The sequence below is a fragment of the Puma concolor genome, chromosome C1 (genome assembly GCF_028749965.1).
Source record: "Puma concolor isolate L17-30 chromosome C1, mPumCon1.1.hap2, whole genome shotgun sequence".
Classification (NCBI taxonomy): Eukaryota; Metazoa; Chordata; class Mammalia; order Carnivora; family Felidae; genus Puma; species Puma concolor.
The window spans coordinates 194,361,715-194,389,298 of NC_141674.1; the positions used below are offsets into that span (position 1 = coordinate 194,361,715).

The following is a 27,584-nucleotide window of genomic DNA, read 5'->3' on the forward strand; positions in this document are numbered from 1 at the left end:
CTAGAGAGTGGTGCGCCAATTTCGGGTAGAGGAGCCACCACATTCATTTGGAGTGTGGGAGAAACAAATACCCAAAGAAGAGAAAGGCCGTTCACAGAAGAAAGAATCAAGAAGCGCTTACTACCCAACCATGTCCCCAACCCTAACAGAAAAAGAGGTAAGGTCAGGTGCATGGGGGGAGGATCACAATGAATGGTAGGAAGAAGTGTAAAGGTCATGATTAGTTCAGGGGCACCTGGGTGGCTCAGTTGGTTAAGCGTCCGACTGCAGCTCGGGTCATGATCTCACGGTTCATGAGTTCAAGCCCCGCCTCGGGCTCTGTGCTGACAGCTCAGAGCCTGGAGCCTGCTTCGGATTCTGTGTCCCCGTCTCTCTCTGCCCCTCCCCTGCTCGCGCTCTGTCTCTCTCTATCTCTCTCAAAAATAAATAAACATTTTTTTTAAAAAAAAGTGTCATGTTTAGTTCAGTTTAAACACATTCAAGTCTGCGTGTCAGAAATTGTCTCCAGCGTGGATGCTCTAAAGGCAAATCAAGAAGTAATGAGATTTGCAAGTCATCTGCTCTGACACGGTAAAACGAGACAGTTTTGTTACGACCCTTTCTATACCGAGGGACAAAAATCCACCTCCGATTACTTTAAGCCAAGCGACTGAGAAAGTTGGCACAGTGCAGAGATTGCACTGGACCTAGTGGTGTGTGCTTTGTTCCATCATCTCTGTCCTACTCGGTCTGCGCTGACTTCACTCCCAGATACGCCTTCCTCACATGGGGGACCAGAGGAAACCAGCAATCTGAGAATCTATCCCACCTAGTTAGCGACACCAGCACAGAGCAGCGCCTTCAACTCAGTCCCAGAGAAGGTCCTGGTGCTCTCTGGGCTACCTTTTGGTCACATCTGGAGCCAATCTCTATGGCAAGATAGGAAGCAATCCGTGGATGGGCCAGCCCTGTTTCAGATGTCCAAGCCTGGAGCCAACAGGAAGGGCCAGCAGAAGTCTGTCAACTGAAAGTGACAGATGCGCACGAAAAGTGCGCCCCAAGAAAAGTCCTTCTCTCTCCCCTTTTTCTTTTGACTTCACCCTGGTTTCCACCCAGTATGTGGACTGAGGTGACCTATACCTTCTTTTTTCTTAAATTTATTTATTTATTTTGAGGGGGAGGGGCAGAGAGAGAGAGAGAGAGAGAGGGAATCCCAAGCAGACTCCACACTCAGCACAGAGCCTAATACAGGGCTCGACCTCACAACCGTGAGATCATGACCTGATCTGAAGTCAAGAGTCAGACACTCAACTGACTGAGCCACCCAGGCTCCCTGAGGTGGCCTGTATCTTCTGCTGGGCACTCTGTGACTGCTCACTTACTTGCCCAAATTAGATTTGTACATTCACCTCCTTGTCATTATCACACAGGGAGAGGTTCATCATCCTGGATCCCAGGTTGACATTAGTTCTTCCCTGATGAAAATCTTAATGCAGCTGGTTTTCCTCCAAACGTGTGCAAAACATATTATGTTCCTTTGATCAAAATTATGCAAAGAACCAGATGTTTGCTTTTCATTATCTTACAAATAACAGTTGGTATTTGAATGACCTTACCTGGTCTTTTACTGTCCTTGTCCTTCCAATTCCGTCGGGGGGGGGGGGGGGGCGGGGGGGGGGGTTCACACACACAACTGTGTTGTTTTTCTCAGATTATTTTCTTAGACTGAACTTGAACATACTAACACAGTGTTTTGGTTTTCTCTTGCTACAGTAACAAATTGCCACACATCTCCAGGCTTAAAATAACATTCATTTATTATTTTGTAACTTCTCGTGGGTCAGAAGTGTGGGCACAGCAGGGCTCAAGGGTTTTCTCTGCTCCAGGTCTCACAAGGCAGAATCAAGAGCTGCCTTCTTTTCTGGAGGCTCTGGGGAAGAATCTACTTCCAAGCTTTTTCAGTTGTCAGAATTTCATTCCTTGCGGTTGTAGGATTGAAGTCCCTGTCTGCTCGCCTGCTGTCAGCCAGGAGCTGCCGTCAACTCCTAGAGACCTCTCTTCGCCCCGGCAGGTGTCTCCCTATGCTCAGGGCGGGTAACAGCACTTTGATGCCCTTCTCACACTTGGAGCCTCTCTCTTGGATTCCCTCTCCTGCCTCCTATTTCACTGTATATCTTTGACTCCAACCAGAGACCGTTCTCTGCTTCGAAGGGCCCACCTGGATTATCCACATCCATAACCATAATTGCAGATGCAAAGCCCCTTTTATCATGCAAGGAAACACATTCCAGGGAGCTGGGCTTGGACACCTTTGGAGGCCATTCCGCCCATCACATATAGCTCATCAGATTCGTTCCTCATCACTTTCTCTACTCCAAAGGAACTCATACTTTTGATGGAAAAGGTACTGAATTTGGGGATTCCATTCTGTGGTGTCACAGCGATGTATTCAGTTTGAAGTAGAGATATTTCATCTGGCTTTTCAGAGTTTACGTAAAATATCTTCCCAAGGCAAATTTTACTCTGTGCTCACCAATCAGCATTCCAAATAAAATTCAACCTCCCAGGTAACTAGATATCATGAAGGAACTCCTTAGGATAGGGAATGCAAAAAATTAAGTCAATAGAAGTTAAAGTAAATAAAAATACATAAAAAATATATATATAAATGTCAATTTGAAATACATATTAAAATAGAATGATGGCATTCTGTTATCAACTGGAATTGGTAATATCAGTCAATAACCAAAAGAATAATCATGTGTAAAAAAAAAAAAAAAAGAATGATCATGTCTAGGAGGACTTAAAACTTCTAGTCTCCTCACTCTGATAGAGTGACTTAACTGAGGCGATCCCGTGAGAGATTGTGTCACCAGGGCCAGATAACAGCCTCATCATCTCTCTCTTCACAAAATCACACCTCTGAAGAGAGATATAGGAAGATAATTTTTACACAGATGCTGACTGATAGAAGCATAGAAGCTTCTTCAAGAGTGTCTATCAAGACAGAAAATTCAGTAGCCCAGGACCTTGTGAGAAGACACTGGCTATTACTAGGTAGGGGTGGAGAGAGGGGTAATGGAAGTCCCAACCTGGGAGGAATGAGCCATTCTGGAAGAGGTGCTACTTTTCTAGCCTTCCTCTCTCAGTATCTTGACTGTAATTGTTAAGGAGGCCCACTTGGCATCTCAAGCAATTCCTGGGGATGTTCTTTATCAATGGGTTTTCACATATAACTAAAGAATTCCACCCTGCAGAATGGAAACCAAACCCTCATGCATCATACACGCATATACATTATATGCATAAACATACTTATGTGTGTATGTATATAGATGCATATATATTTAAATAGGATATAGGAGTCTATGTGGGATTGTTGTTAATTTACAATCCTTCAGATCTCTGTTGCAGCTCTGTGGGGCCAATGGGTCTGCATCAGAATCTTAAACCCCACCCCTTTTGTGTCCATATTATTTTGGTTTTCAAGCAGCCATACTTTATATTATCATTTGACAGTATAGTCTAGGTTCCTTGGCTGGTCTAAATAATTAAGTCAACATAAGACAAGTTAACAACAACAACAACAACCAAAAATACCTAAATGTAATTCTGTACAAACAAAACCCTCCAAAGATATGAGACTCAGTGGCAGAGAATTGAGGCTTATGTGCCATCCTGAGCTAAGGAATGTGATAGGGGTCTGGGGCTTCCAAGTGTGTATGGAGGGGGGCAACTCACAGGAAGATAACAAGAGCCCATGTTCAGTAATCAGATGTTTTCCCTGCCATGCAGGTAGGTCTTTCAAGAAAAAATGCTATCTCTGGTAATAGCTCTCTTTCTGAGCCCGGACGCCTATCTAAATTCTTTAAGGCCAAGTAGTATTCCATCGTGTATATATATATATATATATATATATATATATATATATATATATATACCGTATCTTCTTTATACTCAACAATGAAAAAGAATGAAATCTTGCCACTTGCCACAACACGGATGAAACTAGAGGGTATTATGCAAAGCGAAAGGAGTCAGAGAAAGACAGATATCACATGATCTCACTCATAAGCGGAATTTGGGAAACACAGCAGACGAACATAGGGAAAAGGAAGGCAAAATAAGATAAAACCAGAGAGGGAGGCAAACCATAAGAGGCTCTTGAATACAGAGAACAAACTGAGGGTTGGTGGGGCTGTGGGGGGTGGGGGGAGTGGGGGGGATGGGTTCAATGGATGATGGGCATCGAGGAGGGCACTTTTCAGAATGAGCACTAGGTGTGATATGTAAGCGATGAATCACTGGGTTCTACTCCTGAAGCCAAGACCATACTGTATGTTAACGAACTTGAATAAAAATAAACATAAACATTAATTAATTAATTAATTAATTAAGGCTGGTAAGGGATAGGTAGAAGTTTTTCCTGAGTCTACTGGCTCTCGACTGCCTTCAGTTCAAAGTAATCCACATGCTAAAGGGGTCCATTCTGGGGCGCCTGGGTGGCTCGGTCGGTTAAGCGTCCGACTTCGGCTCAGGTCATGATCTCACGGTCCGTGAGTTCGAGCCCTGCGTTGGGCTCTGTGCTGACAGCTCAGAGCCTGGAGCCTGCTTTGGATTCTGTGTCTCCCTCTCTCTCTGCCCCTCCCCTGTTCATGCTCTGTCTCTCCCTGTCTCAAAAAATAAACGTTAAAAGAAAAAAATTAAAGGGGTCCATTCTGAGGTGGTATACTCCACTCCCTTTCAATACCAAATACTACTTTTCCTTATTAATCACAACTAAACCTACAGAACGAGGGTTCCCCATCCACTGCTTTTCACCTCATATCAGAATTCTTACAACAGTACTGCTTTTTTTTTCAAGTTTATTTATTTTCAGAGAGAGAGAGCCAGAGAGCACGCGTGAGCAGGGGAGGGGCAGAGAGAGAGGGAGAGAGAGAGTCCCAAGCAGGCTCCGTGCTCGGCATGGACTCCGACACAGGGCTCGATCTCACTACCCCTGAGACCATGACCCGAGCCAAAATCTAGAGTCCAATACTCAACCGACTGAGCCTCCCCGGCGCCCCACAGAAGTGCTACTTTTATTCCTATAGTACTCTCTTCAGTATTTTTATTTTTTTTTTACTTTCTCGGTGCATGTTTGTTTCTTGTTATTTAGTATTGTATTACTTTCACCACTCGGCAAGAATTTGTGTACTCTCTGTAGACCCTTAAATCACCAGTTTAGGAAGAGGACCAGCAGGTCAAAGAGGAAAGAAGAGACACTCGCCAAACTCCAAATGCAGTCAGACACCATGAATATATCACAAAACAGGTCGACTTTCACAAAGCTTGGTTTTCATTAGATTCCCCTCCAACTTTTTCATAATCTAGGCTTCCTGCCCTGTGTTAATTATATTTCTGACCCAAAACCAACAAACTAAGAGGCTGCATGTTGTGATGGAGAGTGTGCTGGACCAGGAGCCAAAAACTTTGAGGTTTTGGGCCAATTCTGGAGCTAACCAGCTGTGTGACCTTGAACAAGTCACTTCATCTCTCCGAACTGTTGTCCCCTCACTTCTTCAATGAACAGACAATAAAACTATGTCTATGATTTCTTCCCAACGTTATGTCATTCTTTGATTCTGGTTCCCTTTATTCTTACTATTAATATACTGTGTAGAACAACATAGTTTACAATTCTTATACCCCATCCTAGGTCCTTATTACTTTTTTTTTTACCAAACATAAATTATTACTCATGAGCTATATAACACTAAAAATGAGCACTACTGTTTTTGCAATTGCAAAAACAATTTTGTTGAATTTATTCGAGGTATGATTCAGCAAATGAGGTATTTAACGTGCCACAGTGAAAGTAAACCTTGCTTTTAAACCCCAGCAAATAAAAATGGGATCTGAAAAGCTGGAACTAAGACTGGCTGGGGTCCATCATCTTTATGAGAATAGAGGGACTGAGAACACAGCATTTGCCTAAGAACTGGGCAGATAATCTGGAGCAAGAGGGCAGGGGGTGGTAAATTGGTGGGAAAATTAAAGATGCATTTTTCCCCAGCTGTTTGATTTTTCACGCTGTTGAGTTCTGAGGTTACGGTATGTAACTCGAATATGAAACATCACTGGGAGGAAGGGAACTCATTTAATATTATGTTAGTTGTAGAATTATAACTAGGTGTAAAGCAAAGAAAGTAGTTATCTATTATTCATTCCTTCTGAATAGACATTTCCTGTCTGTGAATACAAAGCATGACTAGAATTCACTTGCCGAAACTCAGGGATGCTGTGAGAGAACATTTCATTTTCATTTGATCTGACCTTGTGTATGATAATGGAGCTTCTTTAAAACACTGGCGCTTGTCTGTTCTCCTTCTATTGCACCCCTGAGAATTATTCCTACCCCTGGCCTCACAGGACAGAAAATTAACCTTAGAAGTTTTCGGTGACTTGCTCAAGTCATGGCAGTGCTGTCTCTTTAGGCAATCCTGAAGAGATCTGGCCACAAAAACCAGTCAAGTTACTTATCTGTGTAGCTATATGTGACAGCTTATATGACATGAAACATTTCTCTCACTGACATCTGAACCCACTAACTGGCATGTGAGATTGACCAGAAATTAACATACCTCATTGCTTAATCCAAGCATCTCTAAACCCGAGAAAGTGGCTTCTCTTTAGAGTGGTGGTAGGAAAGAGTCCCAGTGAGAGACGTCATACAGGACATAGGTGCATGGGACAGAAACATATCGGACATAGGTGGGCTGGCCACAGATCGATCAGACACACAGTGTCTCAGGCTCAACTGCTCAATCGACTGCTCTGTCTCCGCACCAAGGCCGCCTTGATCTGAATCAAAGCATAAAACCCCAAGCTGCAAAGAACCTCAGTGAACAGAGATAAGACTCCTGTAGGTTTCCTTCTTTTGTTTTTGTTTTCTCCAATTAAGTTATGCAATAAATCAACTTAAAAATTCAGTTTTGACCTAGAATCTAATCTACTCATTTGCTAAAAATTATTAAATCAGAACATAATCTCATTGAATTGATGTGTCATCCAGTTCAAGCCCTCCATAAGTTGATGGCTAGTTGGATGGCTACGTGGGTGGATAGATGGGTGGGTGGTGGAAAGATAGATGGATGGATGGATGGATGGATGGATGGATGATAGATGGATATGAAATGGATGAATTCCCTTTCCTGGACTATAGTTACGGGCTCCAACTTCTAAAAATGCATAATGTGTATCTTCGTGTAGATACCCCCTTGCTAAAATCCTGCACTGATTAAAAAGTGAATCTAAATTTTCTCTGATGAGCTTTTTATCATGTTCACAAGAAGGAGAAGTCTGATATAAAGTAGTAAAACAAAAATAAACAAACCTATAATTTGGAGTAGCAGCTCTGGGGACAATAACAAGGTTTTCCAATCTCCCAGATCATAATTAACAGTGTAAAGAATTAAAGGGAAGTTCAGGAAGGAGTGCTTAAACCTTTTTGTAAATTTAAAAACAAGTAATGATCTCCATTGCTGTTCTCCAGGTTTATTCAAATTTGGACAATTAGGACAATTAAACATAAAACAGAGACAGTTCTAAAGAGGGAGCTGCAACAAAGCAGAATAATTGCTGGTACGGGCTATCAAATTTACATAAAAAAAGATTAAAAAGCTGATTTACATTTAAAAAACAAGATCAGGCAACATCTAAAATAGATAACACAACCCGCTGAGAAGAGTTCTTTTCATCAATAAAGGAGAAGCAAAGGTGATTATACATAACAAAACTAATCTTCTATATTGCTTTAATCACCTAAAACCACTTTAACTGTTTATTTGGGAACTGTTATGTGAAAAAAAAAATATTGCATGTAAAAGTGTCTAATTTCCAGGTTGCATTAAAACATAGACACCATCAGGATTCTGTTTATCACCTGCTCTCTTCTCTAGATCCTGTCTTCTCTTGGTTATCAAAGTTTTCACCAATTGCAAACCTACCCATTCTAGAACTTGAAAATTTGCCATGTAATTGGCTTAACAGATGCTTCCAGAAGAGCAATTCTGTTTATTGTCACAGCATCCCATGAACAATGTAAATTGTAAAGCCTTTTCCTTCCTGGACTGAGCATCTATGCGGCATTTTGAACTTTTTTTCAAAATAAAGAACATAATTACCTGAAGTTCAATGTGTGCCATAACCAGATCCTTTGTTAATATTTACTCTGATGTGGGGTTTTCTTCCAAGAACAGTTATTTATTTGTTAGGTCAGTACCTTCATTATGTGAGCTTAAAGAATCAAAAACACTTAAACAGATCTCAATACTGGGAGCCCATTTGCCGTTAATATATATTGTTGTTCTTAAAGCTTCTTGTTAAATCACCCTAGAAGTTAAGAAGAAAATTACAATTATCCCAGGCATGATTTTAGGCTGATTAAAAAAAACAGACAGAAGCTAGAAATTGGGATAAATTCCCATTTCAGTCCATTTGTCAACAAGTAATGAAATACTGATGATATCAAGAGATTTTTAATGTACCAAATGATGGGGTTCAGGACATACTGCCCCAAAATACGGCACCTCAGCATGTTGAATATCTTAAGCTAAAGGAATCTGAGAAACACCGAGTGTAGGAAGGATTCACTAACTTCCCCCTTCTCCCCTAAAGCAGGTGATAAGACCCTAGGTTGGGGCGCCTGCGTGGCTCAGTCGGTTGAGCATCCAACTCTTGATTTCGGCTCAGGTTATGATCCCAGGGTCGTGGGACTGAGCCCCACATCAGGCTCCATGCTGAGCATGGAGCTTGCCTAAGATTCCACCCGCCCCCTCTCTCTCTCTCTTAAGTACAGAGAACAAACTAAGGGTGGCTGGAGGGGTGGGGGGAAGGGAGGGACTAAATGGGTGATGGGCACTAAGGAGGCCATTTTTGGGGACGAGCACTGGGTAGTATATGTAAGTGATAAATCACTAAAGTCTACTCCTGAAATCATTATTACATCTTATGTCAACTAACTTGGATTTAAATAAAATTTTAAAATAAAAAAAAAAAAGATGCTCTTGCCCTCTGCCCCTCCCCCATCTGAAAAAAATGAACAAAAATTTAAAAAATGACGATTCTCAGTTGAGAGGCACCCTCCCTATCCCCGGAAGAAATGAACAACCTTGTCTTCCAAGACCAGGAATCTTAACAAACAGGCCTTGCTAAGTTTCCCTCCGTTTACTACCTTTAGCTCGTACCCCTTTGTCCTATCACATTTCCCCATAACTTTCAATTCTTTATCAAACCTATAGCATAAAAACACTGAGGGCCAGCCCTTTCTTTAGGTCTTCATCTCCTTATGAATGCTCCCGTGTCACATGAAACTTATAGTAAAATATTAAACAAATATTCGTCTCTCCGTTGTTATGGGGGCCCCAGCTGAAAACCCAGAAAGGTAGAAGGAAAAAGTGTTTTTCCTCCCTTCACAACAGACCACAGATCAAACGACATGAATGAAAATGAAATTGAAATTTAAGACAAAAAAGGGGAAGACAGATTTGACTTTAGTCTTACAAGTTCTCTGAAAACTCTCAAATTTCCGTAGCTCCCGTAGCTGGCCAGTGCCCGCTGGATGTTATCTACTATTGCGTGTGTTTGTGGATCAAATAGCAATAAAGGACTTCAAATATCTAGCCAAGGGGGGCATCACTCTTCTTCTTATCGAATGAATCCTATTCCCCACTCATTTCTATTATAAAGAGGACATGCGATCCACAGGAAACAAAGAAAGATTGTGGCCAAAAAAGATGTGGCAAGAAGCTGGTCAGCACTCTGGCCTCTCTTGAACTGTGGTCCCCAGTGTACTGGATTCCCCAGAAACAGAAAACATCAGGTGCCTTTACCATGGAGAGGCATCAGTTAACCCCTCCCCTTATCAGGTCGGTAAATCTGTAACTTCCTACATCTGATTTATTTTAAAGTAATGCCTTTAAAGAGTATCACAAAAGCTAGAGGACAAAATAAGTTTAAAGACAAGCCAGTAAACCCCCCCCCCCCCCCGCCCACACACACACACACACATAGAATGAAGCAGTAACATAACTCCTATAATGACAGGATTCCAAAACGTTAAACCTCTACTAATATTTGTGGTTGTACTAATGCATCTCTTTCCTTGGGAACAGGGATGAGAGAAACATGGGATTGAATCCAAGAGAGAGAATGAGCTAAAACTAGGTTAGACCTTCAGTTTTGCCACTAAGGTCCGCCAGGACTCGGGGTCGGAGACTTCACCTCAGCACATCTTAGCCTCCCCCCTTCAGCAGAATGACCTCGGTGGCTTTCCTGCCAAGCTCTATGAGAAAATGAAAAGATGAACTTAGAAACTGCAAGTCACTATAGACGCCTTGGGTAGAGGTCCTATAAATATTTATTACTGTTGTTACTTCACAGTAAAACATGCTGCAGCCCCAGACATAACCATTTCAACTACACATACAACAGGAAGAGAAGACAAAAGCTTGCTTTCACTAAGTACCCTATGAACAGGAATCAGTCAGCATTCACCCAGGGAATATTTGTAAACGTCCACGATATGCTCATATAGGAAATACATAAAAGATACAGCCTATACTTCAAGAAGTATGCAAGATAAAAGGGGAAACAGGGCAAAAACATACAGAATATTAAAACATGCAACAAGAAAAGCTGTAAACAAAAGAACAAACAGTAGGTGGCTCTCATAAGCATAACAATGAGTGAAGGAGGCCAGACACAAAGGAATACATACTGCATGATTCCATTCTATATGAAGTCCAAGAATGCCGCACCTAGTCTGTAATTAGAAGTCAGAAGAGTGCTTACCTCTTACTGGCGGGTGGATGATAATAGACTGAGAAGGAGCATGGGGCGCTGGAAACGTTCTAGATCTTGATCCAGGTGGCAGTTTCTGGGGAAAATACACATGTAAAAATTCAGCCACCTGCATGCTTGAGATGTATGTCTCTTATGTACGTTATACCGCACAATTTTTTTAATTTTTTTTTTTTAAAAGAAGGGTACAGGTGCCTTCAATTTGAGTACAGCTCTGTGGAATTAGGCTTCATGAACGTCAGCGGGATACAGTAGTGCCCAGGGTGGCCAGAGAGACAGGGTCCCTCAGAGATTGATTTAGGCTTCTGTGTGATGAGGGGCTCGGTTTGGCAAAAAGGAAGGGAGAGGGCACTTTCCAAAAAGGAAGAGCAAGAAGTTCCCAGATAGTCCAAGGCCATGTTGGCAAATCATCAAAAATACCAGGGACCTAGGACCACAACCAAAGTCTCATGGACGAAAGATCTGGCCAAACGCTCTCAGCAGAGCAAGTGGCAACCAGTGTCCCTGACTCAAGAATTTTGGTGACATAAGCTATCCAGAGACAGTTGAGGGTCAGGATGTTTAAAGTCTTCTCAACTCCCGGTGAGAGTCAGAGCTCAAACAACTGTTTGGTCCACTGACGTGTCATATGCGGTCATCAAAATGGCATCTATTTATCCCAAGAGCATCTGAGAAGCAGCGGCTGTCAAATCCACTGCGTGCACCACAGAGGAAGAGCACCTTTCTCTCTCCACCTCTCACACTTACCATTTCTCCAGCCCTAAGATCAGGAGAAGGGCCAGGCTTCCTGAAGCAGAGCCTGAGATGGGAATTCAAGGGGGTGCATGATTTACTGAGGATGTACTCAAAAGAGAAAACTGTCAGAAGGTGAAAGGGACAGAGTAGGGAAGAGCGAAGGAAGGGAGGCCCCGGCCGAGGTGCAGCCCTTTAGGCAAGGAGTTTTGCCTTCTGTGCCATCATGTCAATCATCTACCACAGGATGGCTGGAGAGGACAGTCGCCTCCTGTCCGGGTGGCTCCTGTTGGCCCCGGGCAATTCCTTGGAGAAAGGGAAGCTGGAGATAATGTGCCAGCCTTGTAGAAGGATGCAGGCTGGGCAGTGGCCACTACAGAAGCTACCAGAGCCCTCCGCTCATCCTTAAATTAGTTCACGTTGGTTGGGGCGCCTGGGTGGCTCAGTCAGTTGAGCATCCGACTTCAGCTCAGGTCACGATCTCACTGGTTCATGGGTCCGGGCCCCGCGTCGGGCTCCGTGCGGACAGCTCAGACTCGAGCCTGTTTCAGACTCTGTGTCTCCCTCTCTCTCTGCCCCTCCCTTGTTTGCACTCTGTGTGTGTGTATGTGTGTGTGTGTGTGCGTGTGTGTCTCAAAAATAAACATTTAAAAAAATAAAAATCTTTTAAAAAAAATTAGTTCATGTTGGCAACCAGACCAGCCATTACACTGTCCTCGTGATTTGCACAGTCAACTTCTCAAAAAACTTGTTTGTTTGCCCTACAAAAGAAATTTCATCTCCATAGCAGAGACGCAGATTGGTTTTGGTGACACTTCACATCTCCTGTGTTAACAGCAATAGTAAACCAAAATGACAATCATTAGCAGTAGGCTGTGGTAACAGGCTCGTTTGCCTTCAGAAATGAATTCCCTTCAGATCCCGGGAAATTTGGGAATAAGAAACAGAATGAAAGTTCGGGAGGGGGACAGAGAGTGTCTTCTCCCAAGCTATAAATCATAGAAATTGAATTAGATCATCTCAAATTGAGGGACAAAAAGCCAGTTATAGATCCATTTCACGACACTGGCTGACACGGATTCCATTTGTGACTCACTGAGGAGCATTACTTATTCTGAGTGCTCCTTATTGTCAGAATAAGACAATGTAAGCACTTAACATGAAGACATGTGTAACGTTACTGGAGGACAGAGGGAAGAGGGAGATCCCACGGTTTGCCTAGAAAGCAAACAGCGTCAGGCGTATGCATTTCTGAAGACTGCTCTCAGCATCTCTGAGAAATTCTGCTTTTTGCATAGCTCAAAATTTATAAGATCCTATTCTCTTTCCAGACACAATCAGCACAATCAAATCACTTTAATCGCAACCTTAGGGCTTGACTGGACCAAAACCAGAAACTAACTATGTGTATCAGTCAGTGATCCAGCTAGGGTAACTTAAGGAAGAGTTAGTTAATGAAGAGTTTATTTGTGAGTGTGGGTAGGGTTAAGAGAAACTCACAAGGACGGTGAAGCACCTTGGGGCTAGCATTTCAGAACCTGCCCTAGGTGAGAGGGGGAGGGAGCCGCCCAGCGGGGCTGGGACCTGAGAGTTGTGGCCTCGGGGAGAAGGCTGCACCTTCTGGGAAAGCGAGCTGGGCAGATGAACACCCCACTCTCTTCTCCTGCCTGCCTGTCAATGCCACCCTCGTCTGAATCCATCCAGAATCTGGGGAACTCGGGTCTGCCCAATGCAGTCCACACAGGATACAGAGTAGGTTGGAAAAAAGGAGAGGGCGGATCTGGGGCAGCAAGCGGATAATATCCGACTATCCTGAGCCTGGAGTTGATATCTTTTACAAAATGTTGGAAGTTACAGTTTTAAGCGGGGGGTGAAAAAAAGTAGTTCCCTTCAATGTATTCCTTCTGGGAAGTGCTTCACGAATTATCGATAATAACAACTGCCATAGGCCAGGCACTGTACCAGATGCTTTACTGGTAGTTATTTTATGTTATTTAACGCTCATCATAAGTCTGTGTGACGGATAAAATTAGCTTCATTTTGCAAATGATCAACTTGAGGCATATAGGGGGCCAAGTACCTGGCTTCACAGGGAGGAAGCACAGGAATCCAGGCAAGACCCGGGACACTCTGACGTCAAAGCCCGCGTGCCGTCTGTTCCATTTCCCTATAGCAAAGATGCTGCTGGTGCTGAAAACACTTTAGAAGTCCTCCCCTGAGTTGCTTCTAGCGTGTTTTTAAAAGCCTTACCCGCGACCCCAAAATCCGTCGCATTACTTTATAGCCACACATTCTTAACAACAAAAGAAGATGGTGATGATTCATCCTCGCCACGTTCACCAGATGTAAGGCCAGATGATGCTTGACTATTTCTAAAAGTCAAATTAGATTCACCCTCAAAGGACTGAGGATATTAAAAGGAAGCTTTGAAACATAACTCCAAGAACGAAGTCTCAAAAAACAACATCTGTAAGACTGGACATCCCAATTCAGAAAGGGATGACTTTAAAACCAATGTCGGTTTTCCCACAGAAGACTCCAAGACCCCCAAAAGGGGTCCATCGTTATTTAGGGGAGCAAGAAAATTGGAAACAACCTAAATCTCCCAAAATAGTAATTAAACGTGTTTGCACACCACCTGTGTCTACACCGCTTCCCACCTCCTCCCCCACCCCCCCTTCATCAGATGGAAACCAACAAGGGGCAGGGACTGGCTACCTTGTTCAACTGCTCTACTCAGCTCTGTGTACCAAGCCGGGCACATGGTAGACCCTCAGTAGATATCTACTGAATGAATGAATGAATGAATGAATGAATGAATGAATGAAATTCCTCTTCCTTCCTAGAGCACAACCTTTGCGTAAATATCCCATACCTTGGTGTCATTCTGCATGAAGAAGAACCAGTTATGATGAACACAAAGTGTTTTGTTCCGTTACATATGAGACCAGCAAATCATCCATGGACTCATCTATGGGAAAGTAAGAAATAAATAACCCCCTCCTCGTCTCATCCTCTACGCTACACTCCCACACCAGCTTCCCTCTCTCCCTCACACCCTCAAGTGTCAAAACAATCACCAGTTCTGTTTGGCAGGCACCAAGCATCCTTTTCTTGCGAGGCCATCCAAAAAACTAATGAGTATTATTCCATCTCTTCCACAGCCATATAATCGGCTAATACTAAAAGCGCTAAGAGAGATGGTGTTTTGCTGGTTCACATCTAAAATTTAGACAATCAACCATGAATGCCTCAGGCTGATCACATGCTGGGAGAAGCAATAATAGAACGTCTGGCCAGATTTCCCTGCCAACTGGAAGGCCCAGGTTGGGGAGCAGATGTGCTGGAGAGGTGATACATTTGGTTTTCAGTGGGGAGGGTCTGTGGGTCTCATCTGTCTTCCGCACCCCTACTGGTCAGCTCAGAGCTCAGCGCTAGTGACAGCTGCTTAAGGACCTGCCCTTGTGTGTGCTCTCCGGTCACGGGGGAGGGAGGTGGCCCACGGAGGACACGGCCCCACAGTGTTCTGTGACCCGCTGGCACTGCAAGGTTTTGCTCACGGGCTCCTTTTTGGTGTAGAGTCACCCCTTCCTTTCCCCACAGCCAGAGTTTGGTGGCATTCTCTTAGGTGATCTCGCCCCCCGCCCGCCCCCCACCCCGCCACGCTAGGGAAGTCTAGCTCCTGCGTGTGGAAGCAGCCTGCAGATTCCGTGTCAGCTGGAAGCCACAGATGACCAACTGCAGAATCAATAGGCCTCTGTCACTGTCACGTGAGGGAGACCCCGAGCTTATCAGCAGCATCATAATAAGTACCTATTTGCCTGACATCTCTTCAATCAATAACTTTGTTATTGTTTGCATTATCTGACTATAAGTTTGGTCAATATACCCAGCTAATGGGTAACACGAGCCAGGATTGCATTTCAATTTTTTTTTCCCCCTTAAGTTTAACTCTCTGTGTGCCAGGTAGGAGTCGCTAAGGGAACCTCTCCAGCTTTACCTTGCCTTTTAGGAGTTTTATAGAACCTCTGCAAGATATGAGCTGTCTTGAGACAAGGAAATCAATGTTGCTCACGTCTAACCCAAATTAAATAAACCCTGCCTTTCTTTGCTATTATTTTTATTAGGTTTTCACAACGATGGGCAGATGGGTGTGTGTGTGTGTGTGTGTGTGTGTGTGTGTGTGTGTGTGTGTGTATTTACTTAATGCATTGGAGAGAAGAGAATACACTTGCTAGCAGGTGGATCAAAATGCACAAAGCAAATGGTATCAGCTGGGTGGAAAGGGTGTATGGGTCTAAAGAGGTTTTGAACCCCTCCCCATGATCAGCCCAAGATATATATGGTAACACCACAATAAAAACAAATATCCTTGAATTGTGTCACAAATCTGCAACATACTGGAGGGACCTGACCACTGTCACATGAATTGCTGGCAGATGGCCCAGCACGTGGCAGTGGCGTTAGCTGGCTTCTGACCCTTCTCAGGATTGCATGTGGCTCTTGGTTGAGATCAGGTCCCAAAAGGTTATGGCTAATGATAAAAAAAGAAATAAAACTTGGAGCAACAAAGTGTGCCTTGCACAGAATGCTCTGATATTCTTGTCACATTAAAAATATTTACTGGCTTCTCCAGTCCAGATTTAGTGGCAACCCCAAGTACCGAAGGAATAAACAAATTACTCACTTACCAGAATGAGTCTGGTAGTATCATCTCCTGTTTCATTTTTCTGCCTTTTGGTGCTTTTTTTTTTTTTCTTTTTTACATTGGTTCAAATAAGTCACTCATATACAACTGCACTGATAATGGAGTAGAAATATACAGATCACAGGCAGCTTTCTTTTTAATAAGTTAATCTTAAAAGTGTGCTACGGGAGTTTCCCGTTGCAAACCACGGCTTCCTGGGTCGTACCTGGGCAGACCTAGAGCCCATCAAGGCTGGCCCCTGAGTTTACAGCTGAGGCCAGAGAGAGGGGGCAGCTGCTCAAGGCAAACCCAGTGTCATCCCTGCTCTAGATCTTAAATCCCTGCCTTCAGCTCCCCTGCTCTCCAGGCCTCCCACACACCTTTGGACTTTTCTGTCTTTATTTCTCCACTTCTCATCCTTCATCTGTTCATTTCTTGGCTGTTCATTAGTGAGGACATGGAGAGAAGGGGTAGCTGCTTAGCATGAGGCAAACATTTGCCCTCTCTCACCCCGGCTGTGTCATTCAGACCCCCTTTGCTTCCTGTAAGGAACAGGAAAACAGGAGGAGGGGCATGCGAAACAAAGACAGTGCCAGAGAGTGAAGAATGAATGACATAGGAAAGGTGAGGGGGGTGGCGTGCCCTCATCTAGTCAGCCACAGGAGGTGTGAATAAACTCCTGCCCCAATGCTCTCCTTCCGTCCTGCTCTGACTATTAACCTAAAGTCCTAACAAGAATTGATCCAGCCAACAAATAGATCCAAAGGGGCTAACGGGATGGATATGGATGTATCATGGGAAATAATGAGTCATGGAAAATTATGAATGGAAAACAAGTGTGATCAATACATGGCTATAGATGTGAGGGAGTGGGTAATGATTCCGAGGACTGACTGCTTTGTTTCGCATCATGACTGATGGCGTTCTGGATGTGCTACCCTAAAATACGCACCTTGGTCTGTTCGATATATTTAAGCTATAGGAGTTCAAGATACAGCAGGTGTAGGAGGGACTCTCTAACTTCCTCGTCCCCCCTGAAAGAGGTCACACATAAGAGCGTCACGTGAGAGGTGCCCTCCCTATAATTGGAGGAAAGGCGTGTCCTCGTCTCCCAAGACGGAGGGACACTGAAAAGAACCCAAACCAACAGACCTTGCCAAGTTTCCCACAGTTTACGCCATTGAGCTCCTACCCTTTGCCTTATCATATCTTTCCATGACTCTTCATTCCTCATCCAACCTACCATAGAAACACTCAACTTTAACCATTTCTGAAGGCCTTCATTTCCTTATGAAGGCTCTTGTGTCGCATAAAATTGATGTTAAATAAACATGTTTGCTTTTCTCCCATTTATCTGTCTTTGTCACTTTAATTTTCAGACCCAACCAGGGATCCTAAGAAAGTAGAGGAAAACTTTTTTCCTTCCCCACATGACATTTATCACTGGAACACGTGTGCTCCAGATTGAGCCATACAACTACGACCAAGGTTCTAGCATCCTGTGCTGATTGACTTGACTGAACCCAGCATACTTTTTTTTTTTTTTTTGATGCTTATGTTTATTTATTTGTGAGAGAGAGAAAGAGAGAGCAAGCAGGGGAGGGTCAGAGAGAGAGGGAGACACAGAATCCAAAGCAGACTCCAGGCTCTGAGCCGTCAGCACAGAGCCTGACACGGGGCTCGAATCTATGAGTTGTGAGATCGCGACAAGAGCCCAAGTCAGATGCTTAACTGACTGAGCCACCCAGGCATCTGAACCCAAATTACTGCTTTAGCTTTCTTATCTTCCGGCTAAAACCAAATGCCGAGACTCCACATTTATGTCCTGCTCTTTTTCTTTCAGTCACATGATCCTATCTTTCAAGTAGAGGTGACATGCAGAGAGAAGGTTATTGACAGGTGCCACATGATCTCATGTGCCCGTGAACCTCAGAGAGAGCTCAAGGAAAAAGGAGGGACCAGCTGGGTTGTGTGGAATATTCCTGCACCGGGCATGCTGAGTCGGTGACATAGTCAGTACTCCAGCCTGAATGCAGCCTGTTCCTTTCCCCTTCTGTGCAGGCGTGTTTTCCTTTGTTGCCCACTCCACAGTCTACAATCCTAAATTCTAACCAGGTGTCCCCAGTCGTGAACTGGTAGGTTTTAGTTAATGATCTGCCCTTTCCAACACAGAATTCTGATATAGGACTGACTCAAGGTTTCCCAATTCCTGGCCAGCAAATAACAGGATGCTGTAGAAATTAAGTTCGTTTAAGAAAGCCGGTCCTTTGGGGCGCTTGGGTGGCTCAGTCGGTTGGGCGTCCGACTTCGGCTCAGGTCATGATCTCACAGTCTGTGGGTGCAGGCCCGGCATCCGGCCCTTGCTGACAGCTCGGGGCCTGGAGCCTGCTTCAGATTCTGTGTCTCCCTCTCTCTCTGCCCCTCCCCCACTCACACTCTGTCTCTCTCTCAAAAATAAAATTAAAAAAACATAAAAAAAAGAGAAAGCCTGTCCTTTGTGCTGTAAACTGAAACACAGCCATTCAGCCTCTCCAGTCATCGTCAGACCCGTGTTTCTTGCACACAGAATGAAGTTGGAAGGTCAAAGCCCGAGTCGTCCGTCGCTGCATCCTATGCTCTTGCTTTGTTAGGCTGGCAAGGAAGTGCCTGATTCTGGTATATTTGCATTAGTCCTACTAACACATTTCCAAGTTCTCTCTCACTGCCACATTCCTTGAACCAGGTCAACTCTGGGAGGAGAGGTTTGCTTTTCCTTCCTGTAACCTCCGAACTGATTTAATTAAGCATCTCCTCCAGCCCCGATTTATAGGCTGGAAAGTGTTCTGGCAGCAGCCCCTCGATGTGCTGTGTTTTTCAATGAGCAGAAAGGCAGGAAGTTCAACGGAAACACCATTCTGAGTGTCTGCCGCCACCTTGAGAGCAGGTGCCAACGAGCACACTCGTCTCTGAACATTTCATGGCAAAGGGTGAGATAAATGAGCAGTTTTCCTTCGGTAACTTAGCGCAGTTCTAGAAGTGTTGATGAGAGGATCACTAAATCCTTCCCCACCCCGGGCTCCTGGGGAGGGCAAAGCTTTCTCCCCAGCCTCCTGCCGTGAGGAAATAACCTTTATATCTTTATTTTGGAAATCACACAGTTTTGGGGCGCCTGGGGGGCTCCGTCGGTTAAGCGGCCGACTTCGGCTCAGGTCATGACCTCGTGCTCCAGGAGTTCGAGCCCCACGTGGGGCTCTGCGCTGACAGCTCAGAGCCTGGAGCCGGTTTCGGATTCTGTGTCCCCCTCTCTCTGACCCTCCCCCATTCATGCTCTGTCTCTCTCTGTCTCAAAAATAAATAAACGTTAAAAAATTTAAAAAAATTTTAAAAAATCACAGTTTTTTTTTTCAAGGTTAAAACTACACTAAGAACACCTGAACACACAAGGGTAGGAGGGCTGAAGAAAGCAAATGGGCAAAAAGAAGAAAGGATGTCTCTGCTGAGTCTGCCCCTAGTGACATTTGGCTCTACGGTCAGACCCCGGCTGTCCTCTCCCCGTTTGACAATCCGGACCTTGCAACCTGCCACCCGGGAAGGAAGGAAACCAAACTTCGCATAGGAAATGCCCTCTCCTGGTCTTTCAAAAGCTTCAACCTCAGAATGAAATCTGACAAAAGAAACAAATTAGATAAATTGCCGCGCTAAGGGTTTTGGATTGCTCAGATTAAAGAATCTGCAGCGTTGTTGGGCCAGGGCGCAATCATCTTCTGCAGTCTGGGGCAAAAATGAAGTTTTCCTCCCTTCAGCTGTCCTCGCTGGCCAGGGTGCATTTTCTGAAGATAATGAATGGACCCAGGGACCTACAGAAACCTGAGCGTCCGTGAAAGCCAGGCAAGTAACATGCGTGAACGAGACTGGATTGGTAAGAAATTGTAGGCAATCTTTCCAGATTTTTAAATGTTAACCCATTCAATTAAAAGAAAACACACTGTTCCTTTGATGTTTATTGAGCACTTTCTATGTTCCAGGCATTTATAAATCCATTAGAAAGTACAGCCTCACAAGAGCTCTGCAAGGCAGACACCGATCGCGGATGGGGAAAGGTGGGTCTAAGACGCAAGACCGTATGCCCACAGCAGACTCCGCGTTTTATCCGCCACCCCAGACTGCCCGGGAGTTTCACAGACAGAGAAGCTGAGGCTCCCTGGGGTTAAATAATGTGGCCAGGATCTTAAAAGAGCAGGGTGATTTTTAAAAAGAAGTCATCAAACCACAGAAACAGAACAGAATGTGAAAGAGACCCGCTGGAAAAGAAAAAAGAAACATGAGAAAAAAGATAAATGCCATTGTTAGATCAGAACAGCCTTGACCTAATGGCTGCCCAGGCCATAAGATAAAGATGTTTTATTGAAAAAAATTGTGACATTTCCAGCATAAAGGATGTTGCTTCTATTATTATTGCTTGTGTTTGAAACCAAATGGTGGATGTTTGAAACTCAAAACAGTTATCTGTGAGGTTCAAATTTAGTAACCATCCTGTGATTTGTGTGGGCAATGCTGCCCTCTCATGGCCAACTTCTTCATAACATGATTCTGTGAAAAAAAACCCGGACGTTTTCGTGTTCTTTATTCTCCCAAAGTACTTTGAAGAATTTTGCATCCATTTACCGTCATATAGGTGCATATAATACGTTAACTTACATAACAAAATACCCTCTGCACATTTTTATATCTATATCTGGAACTGGTTTATGCCATTTTTGCATGTGTTTTATAGGGCATTGGAGGGAATGAAAAATAAATCATGGTGCTGCTGGGCTCCTGAATTCAGTTCTTCAGGGAGAAATGTTTTTCTCATAACAGAAAACTTAGAAGAACTCCAGAGCAGGAAATTTTTTTTGAATGTCTCTAATCTGAACACAATCTGACGGAAATGACTGTCCCCTTCTATTCCGGGGAGAAGGTTTTGTTATATTTGAAGGAAACAAATCAGTTCATGAATATATTTTTAGGCAAAAACAACTGTTCATGGTTGTGAATGGAAAATCACCTTCTAGTTTCCTGCAGGGACAGATCACCTGAAAATTCAGAGAAATTGCAGACCAGGAGGAGACTGTCAGATAAGATTTATCAAACCAAGGGTAGACACTGCAAGGCAATTTTCTTAGACTGAGTGACAGGTCTCAGAACTACTAACCAGAAGCCTGCTGCCTCCAAGCCTGTGCCATCAGCCCCTGTCCCATGACAGGGCACACCTATGCGGGAGCCGTGATGCGGACAGTGGGTAGACAGCAGCCCTAGGAGAGGAGGTGTCTTGAATGGAGACAAAATCGGGGAGCATTTTGTAAAGAAGAAGAAATCGAGCCACCCTCAGGTTCCCTCTTGAGGAACATTTCCAAGTTGAAAGGCAGATTTTCACCCACCAGATCTATTGTTGTTCCTGATGGAACTTTAAAAATATTTGAGCGTGCCAAGAATACACCTAGGCCTGCAAGGCACCCTTGACTTGCTAATCTACTGGTGTGGATGGCAGTGTTTGTTTTTAATCAAGAGGTTTTCCATTAAAATCCTAGTTTTGATTTTTCTGTAAAATCAGGAGGCCTCACAGCACTGGGTGCATGTTCCCACTAGAGCTGAGGAGTGGCTGTCCCCTTTGGAGGGAACATGCACACCGCCATTTGTCACAGTCACCACCTCTCCCTAATGCATACCCAGCCCATGTTACTGATTTATAACATGTGTCTGTGCCTTACAGGCCTTGTGGTTATATGTACCGTTTTGCTCTAGTTCAGAGAATTGCGATGCACACACTTATTCGCTAGCAGCCACAAGGCTCAGCACATTTAAATGGCAATCCGGTTTGAGGGAGGGGAGGGCCAAGTTTAGGAGCACTAATTCTGATGTATCTCTTTTCATCTCATGTACGCTTTTCCTCCACCGGCTCCCTTTACCATTACAACTTCCCGTAAGGGGTTCGGGCATTGTCTGGGTTAAAAATTATCCCTAAAGCACCTGAAGTTTTGGTAAAGACAGTTTTTATATAAATCTATACTTAAAATAATTAAAACAGACTAATGGAAAGCACATTGAATTAGGAAGCAGAAAACCTGGAATCTTATTCAAACTTCTTCCCCTGATAACTCTGTGGCATTAAGTAATCCACTTAAACCCTCTTTACCTTTTAATACTTCATAAATAAGAGATAATAATACTTGTTCCTTCTACCTCGCTGGGATTTTGCAACAATAACCATAAATCAGAAGACATCTGAGTCTACAGAAGAAATGTATCCTATAAAGACCAAGATAGCATTACCATGATGCAGCAGTAGATATCAAGTAAATATTAAAGTGTTATTCAGGGTGGGCTTTATGAAAAAGGAAGCTACACAATCATGTCTTTGGAGAATATACACCAAGAGGTTAATACTAGTTCTCTCTAAGCGTGGGATTTGGGATGGTTTTTTCCCCCCTTTGGCTCATATCTACCTTTAACTGTTTTTAGAATGAACGTGCGTTAGCTGTGTTATATATATATATATATATATATATATATATATATATATTTACACACACACACACACACATATATATATATATATATATATATATATATATATATAACAAACAATAACAAAAAAGACAAAGGTTGGGAGCAAGGACATAAAACTTCTTACATTTTTAATTTTAATGGACGTGAGCAGTCATTGATTTCTACTAAAACCATTTGTAAATTTCTTTTTTTATAGTTCATGTATATGTAATGTTAGAACCCTAAACATTGAAAACTCCTGGGAAGTATCTTTAACATAGTGCCAGCTGGCAAGCAGGCTGGACTAACCAGAGGGACAACTAGCTGTTTTCTGCCTTCCCCATCCTAGTATTCGTCTGATCAGAAGCAATCAGGCAGACTGATCCAAGCACTGCGGAAGTTTAATCTCCAATTCCCCCTTTCATCCCCAAGAGCACATAAACTTCTGTGCCTGGGCTTCCATATCAACAATGTGGGGTTTCTGATTCTCAGCATGCTCTAATAATTTTGCCCTTTGTAGAGAAACTGTCACTACACTCCCAGATTGAAGATCACTGTAAACCAGCCCTTCTCAACTCAGGGAGATATGGCACCCCCCTCACTCTGACAGGGGACATCTGGCCATATCTGGACACGTTTTTGATGTCACACTGGGGGAGGGACACTACTGGCATCTAGTGGGTAGAGACCAGGGATGCTCCTACATATCCTGTAGGTCACAAGACAAACTCCCACAGCGAAGAATGAATGTGATGACCCCTGTAGCAAAGGGGTTGAGAAGCCTTGCCTAAATGAAAAATGCTCTAAGTTCATATAGAAGTGTCTTTCTGGAGTTACAAGGATGAGGGTTATCAACTTTATGCCTAATAATTAAGAGAGGAGAGTCCTTGCATATCCAGCAAATTTAAATTACCTGATAAGTTGGTATTTCATAAAATATTTGCTACTCCTTTTCATAATATCAATTGCTCCCTATCGAATGAAATTATTTCTTCTTAATACCCAATGTATTTGAACTCTGTGGACGGTGACACCACAGAAGAAAAATCCGGGAAAGAGTCATGAAGAGCTCGATTTGTCACTGTTTACATTTCTCTTTGCTCAGGAAGATGAGAGAGAGAATGAGCTAAATGCTTTGCTGGAATAAAATAAAACCCACACCCACAACATCAGATAATGCTGTGACAAGACATCACTCCCTTGAAACTCAGAAACACTCTCACCAAGAAACGTGGAAGCTCAGGGTTGCATAAATAAAAAGGAATTAAAAAAAAAAACTTATTCCAAAAAACAGTGTCCTCAACAAAGGAACATCAGCTCTACATGAGAATTTTTAAAACACTCAGGTTGGAGTAGAACAGAAGCAGGAAGATATATTTAGACACAAATGCCATAACTGTTTTCCTTTGAAAATCACTCTCCCGAAAGTTCTCTAATTAGGCAAATTAAAGGGATTTTAAATGCCTTCTCATATTTGTTTATTAGTGTAGATTATTGTTTCTTGTTTGCAAATAGTACAAGACAAAACAGGTTTCATCAGTCAAGGATATTATTCAGGATAAAAACTAGCAGTTATTTGGGGGGGGTGAAAATTTATACTTGCTTTTAAAACCCCTATCACCACCTACAGATGAGTTACGGAATAAGAACGGGAAAAGGGAGAGAGAGAAAAAAGACTCACGGAGACTTTGCCTTTAACATCTTTGAGCTGAATCCTTGATATTCATTATTAATGCGTTATGTTCGTAATCGTCATTACAATCAAAATTTATTTGCCCGATTATTCCCTTTTTGACCCATGGGTCACAGAGCATCTTATTTACAATTCCGGTTCAAAAGGAAATTGAAGAAGGGGAAGAACACAAAAATAGCCTCGTTGCTGTGTTGATGAACAAGCTTAGTTGGGCCTCTAAACCCCTGACCTCACTTTTGGGATTTGGTGCGAGAGAAATGCGTGTTCAAGGGAGGGCTGGGCAGAATGCCGGCCGAGTACACAGCACTGGCTCTCATGTAGCCGCTTAGACGCCAGACAACGAGAAAAAAAGACAGACGTGAGGGTTAATGAAAGCCTAATAAAATCTACTTCAAACCACGGCAGGGTAGGGTCAAGAGACCTCGGGAGAATCCCAAAGCGGACATGAGTGACAGCTGAAGTCAGCATCTTTCCCGGAAGGTCCCATTGCCTTACTTTGGTTGGCACCCAGCTCAAGAGCCCATCACACTGGCTCAGGGTCACTCAGCTCGCAGAGCTGCTTCTCCAGCCTTCAAAGCCATCTTAGCTGCTCCCGATGTCCCCCTCGGACCCAGTCAAAGATGTCAAAGCAGACACAGGCTGAACATGCACGGAGGAGGAGGGGGAGGAGAGGGAGGAGGAAGAGGAGGGAGAGGAAATAACCAGGAAGCACCCATGAAAACGTGCATAGGAGAAAAGCAAGCCCATACTTCCAGATGGAGTCTATTTTACTTTTAGATAAATAATTGGAAATATTATATAATACAGGCGACTGGGTGGCTCAGTCAGCTGGGCATCTGACTCTCGATTTCGGCTCAGATCATGATCTCATGGTTTGTGACTTCGAACCCCGCGTCAGGCTCCATGCTGACAGTGCAGACCCTGCTTGGCATTCCCTCTCTGCCCCTCCCTTGCTCGCATGCCCGTTCTCTCTCTAAATAAATAAGTAAACTTAAAAAAAAAAGAAAAATTATATAAGCATACCTACCTTTTATTGTTTACTACATGCCAAGTTCTCTCTAAATACTCAGCATATATTAACTCACTTAACCTCCACATCAGCTCTCTGTAGTTTGGACCACCATCACCCACTTTATGGATAGGGAAACTGAGGCATATATCCCTGGTTACAAGCTAGTAAATGACAGACATGGAAAAAGATTCTGGATAGTCTGATTTATGAGACCGTGCACGTCCTTCACTGTCTTACGTCGGCACTCACTTACCCAATACCTATACCGGATAGCTATTACCGCATTCTATATTTTATACAGAGACTGAGAAGTAGAAAGGCTGTGTGACCATCCCACAAGTGATGATGCAGTGAGAATCCAAGTGTCTAAGGCTGCTATTATGTTTTTCGGCAGGACTGATCATATTTAAGCAAACAATTTAACGAAAACACCCCTGGAACCAAGTCCTATTCAACAGATACATTAACATTATAAGTAAATAAACACGCACGCGCACACACACACACACACACACAAATGAAGATAATATACCCTTTGTACCAGCGAGATTGTTCTCTAATTACTTTATGTACATGAATGCCTGAAATTGCACCGATAAGCCCCTTGAGTGCAGGAACATATATTTTGTTTGTAAATATCCTAGTATACTGACATGAAGTATGCCTGGCAATTACTAGTATAATGAGTCAATCAATCTATCAATCAACCCACATTTATTTGTTGAATGTCTACTATCAGAGGCATCGGAAGATGAAAGGTCATGAGAGAAATAGATTAACCTCAACTTCCATTTAATGGCAAACGGGGTAAAGTAAATACTTTAAAAATCAGGAATAGAAGCATACCCCCCTTCTTCATTATCAAAAGAACTCAATTTTGTTGGGGTTGGCAAAGTACCCCTCCCCTCTCCCAGATTCCCTTATGGATAGAGGTGACCGTGGAAATCAGTGCTGGCTGATTGCTAATGAAAGCAAGAATCACAGGGCGGGGCTTCCAGGGGACCGTCTGGGGCAGGGGCGCGGGCCTCTGCCTTTCACTCTGCACTTCCTCCTTGTTTAACTTGCTAGAGCATAAACACAATGCCTGGTGGTGAAACCACGGTGACTGGAAGGAGCCCAGGTCCTCAGTGACTTCCTCAGGCACCAGCACCTGCTTTGGACCGCCCGCCCAGATTCTTTGTCCTGTGAGGACAACGCCAGTGTTCTTTGTGTAAGCTGAAGAAACCAGGTCTCTCTTCCGTGCAGGTGAACTAAATCCTAACTGACGCGGATGGCTTACTGGGTCTGAACTTTCTCTCCTTTTCCTGGTTTTGAGGAGTACGTGTCTTCTGATTCCGCCTACATGATCACAGGTAGACATATGAGAAAAAGGGGAAAAAAAACCAAAAGGGGTACAACGAAGCATTACTAATCGTGCATTATGTAACTTTTACAGGTTTAGCTATTTGGGGAAAGTATCTGGAAAGAAAAACAGATTTGTTATAATTTTTTTTTCCTGCCATGTCCCCCCATCTGTTTATTTTTTACACCTCATTTTGATGAAATCACTGCTCATGCTATTTTCCTCCTAAGGTCTCTTCAATATGAGGTTTTGAATGATTTCCTACTTGGCTTCTCCACTTGATTTTAATTTCCATTTTTTGCTCCAAAATAAACTCCTAGCGTGACATACAGGATCTTCTAGACCATAGTGGGTTTGCAACGTTACGTAGTGTATTCTTAGCGTTGATATCTTTATCACTCCTGAATGGTAGCTGTTCCACTAAAGTCTTCATAGAACTTCTAAGGAGGCCATTAAGAGACTGTTCAAAAGTATTGCTAAAGGAATCAGCATGCTCTTTCCGATGTTCAAATAGTCTTCTGCTCGCCGCCCAGCCCTAATAACCTCAAATAGCAAAGGAAAAAATATTTAAGTCAAGCTCAGTACTTGTTAAAATATTATATATATTTTCAACTTCACAGAAGTTAAAAAATTAGAAACGTAAAGGTAACGTTAAAAAAACTTTACGAAGTTAATGTCAATATATCCCCAGGTAAACTCTATATCTCAGGTAAAAACACCATCTCACTGTACTTAAGTGCCTCGTTGTTGAGAGAAAACTTGGCCTGAGATTAGGAATTTATCAGAATGG

At 43.3% G+C, this 27,584-nt stretch overlaps 1 long non-coding RNA gene across 4 annotated transcripts in view; it reads right to left on the bottom strand.

Moving 5' to 3' along the window:
• Positions 1-1,637: 1,637 nt before the first annotated feature.
• Positions 1,638-27,584, bottom strand: part of LOC147578646 (uncharacterized) — a 75,028-nt gene continuing 49,081 nt past the window's right edge. For 3 of the 4 annotated variants that reach the window (XR_015255485.1, XR_015255483.1, XR_015255482.1), the window contains exons 2-4: positions 10,813-10,897; positions 10,193-10,303; positions 7,500-8,352 (exon numbers count right to left, since the gene is read on the bottom strand). This is a non-coding gene — a long non-coding RNA (uncharacterized LOC147578646). Of the gene's footprint in view, positions 2,572-7,499; positions 8,353-10,192; positions 10,304-10,812; positions 10,898-27,584 lie in introns of those variants that run through there. The other variant, XR_015255484.1, reaches the window with a different exon arrangement.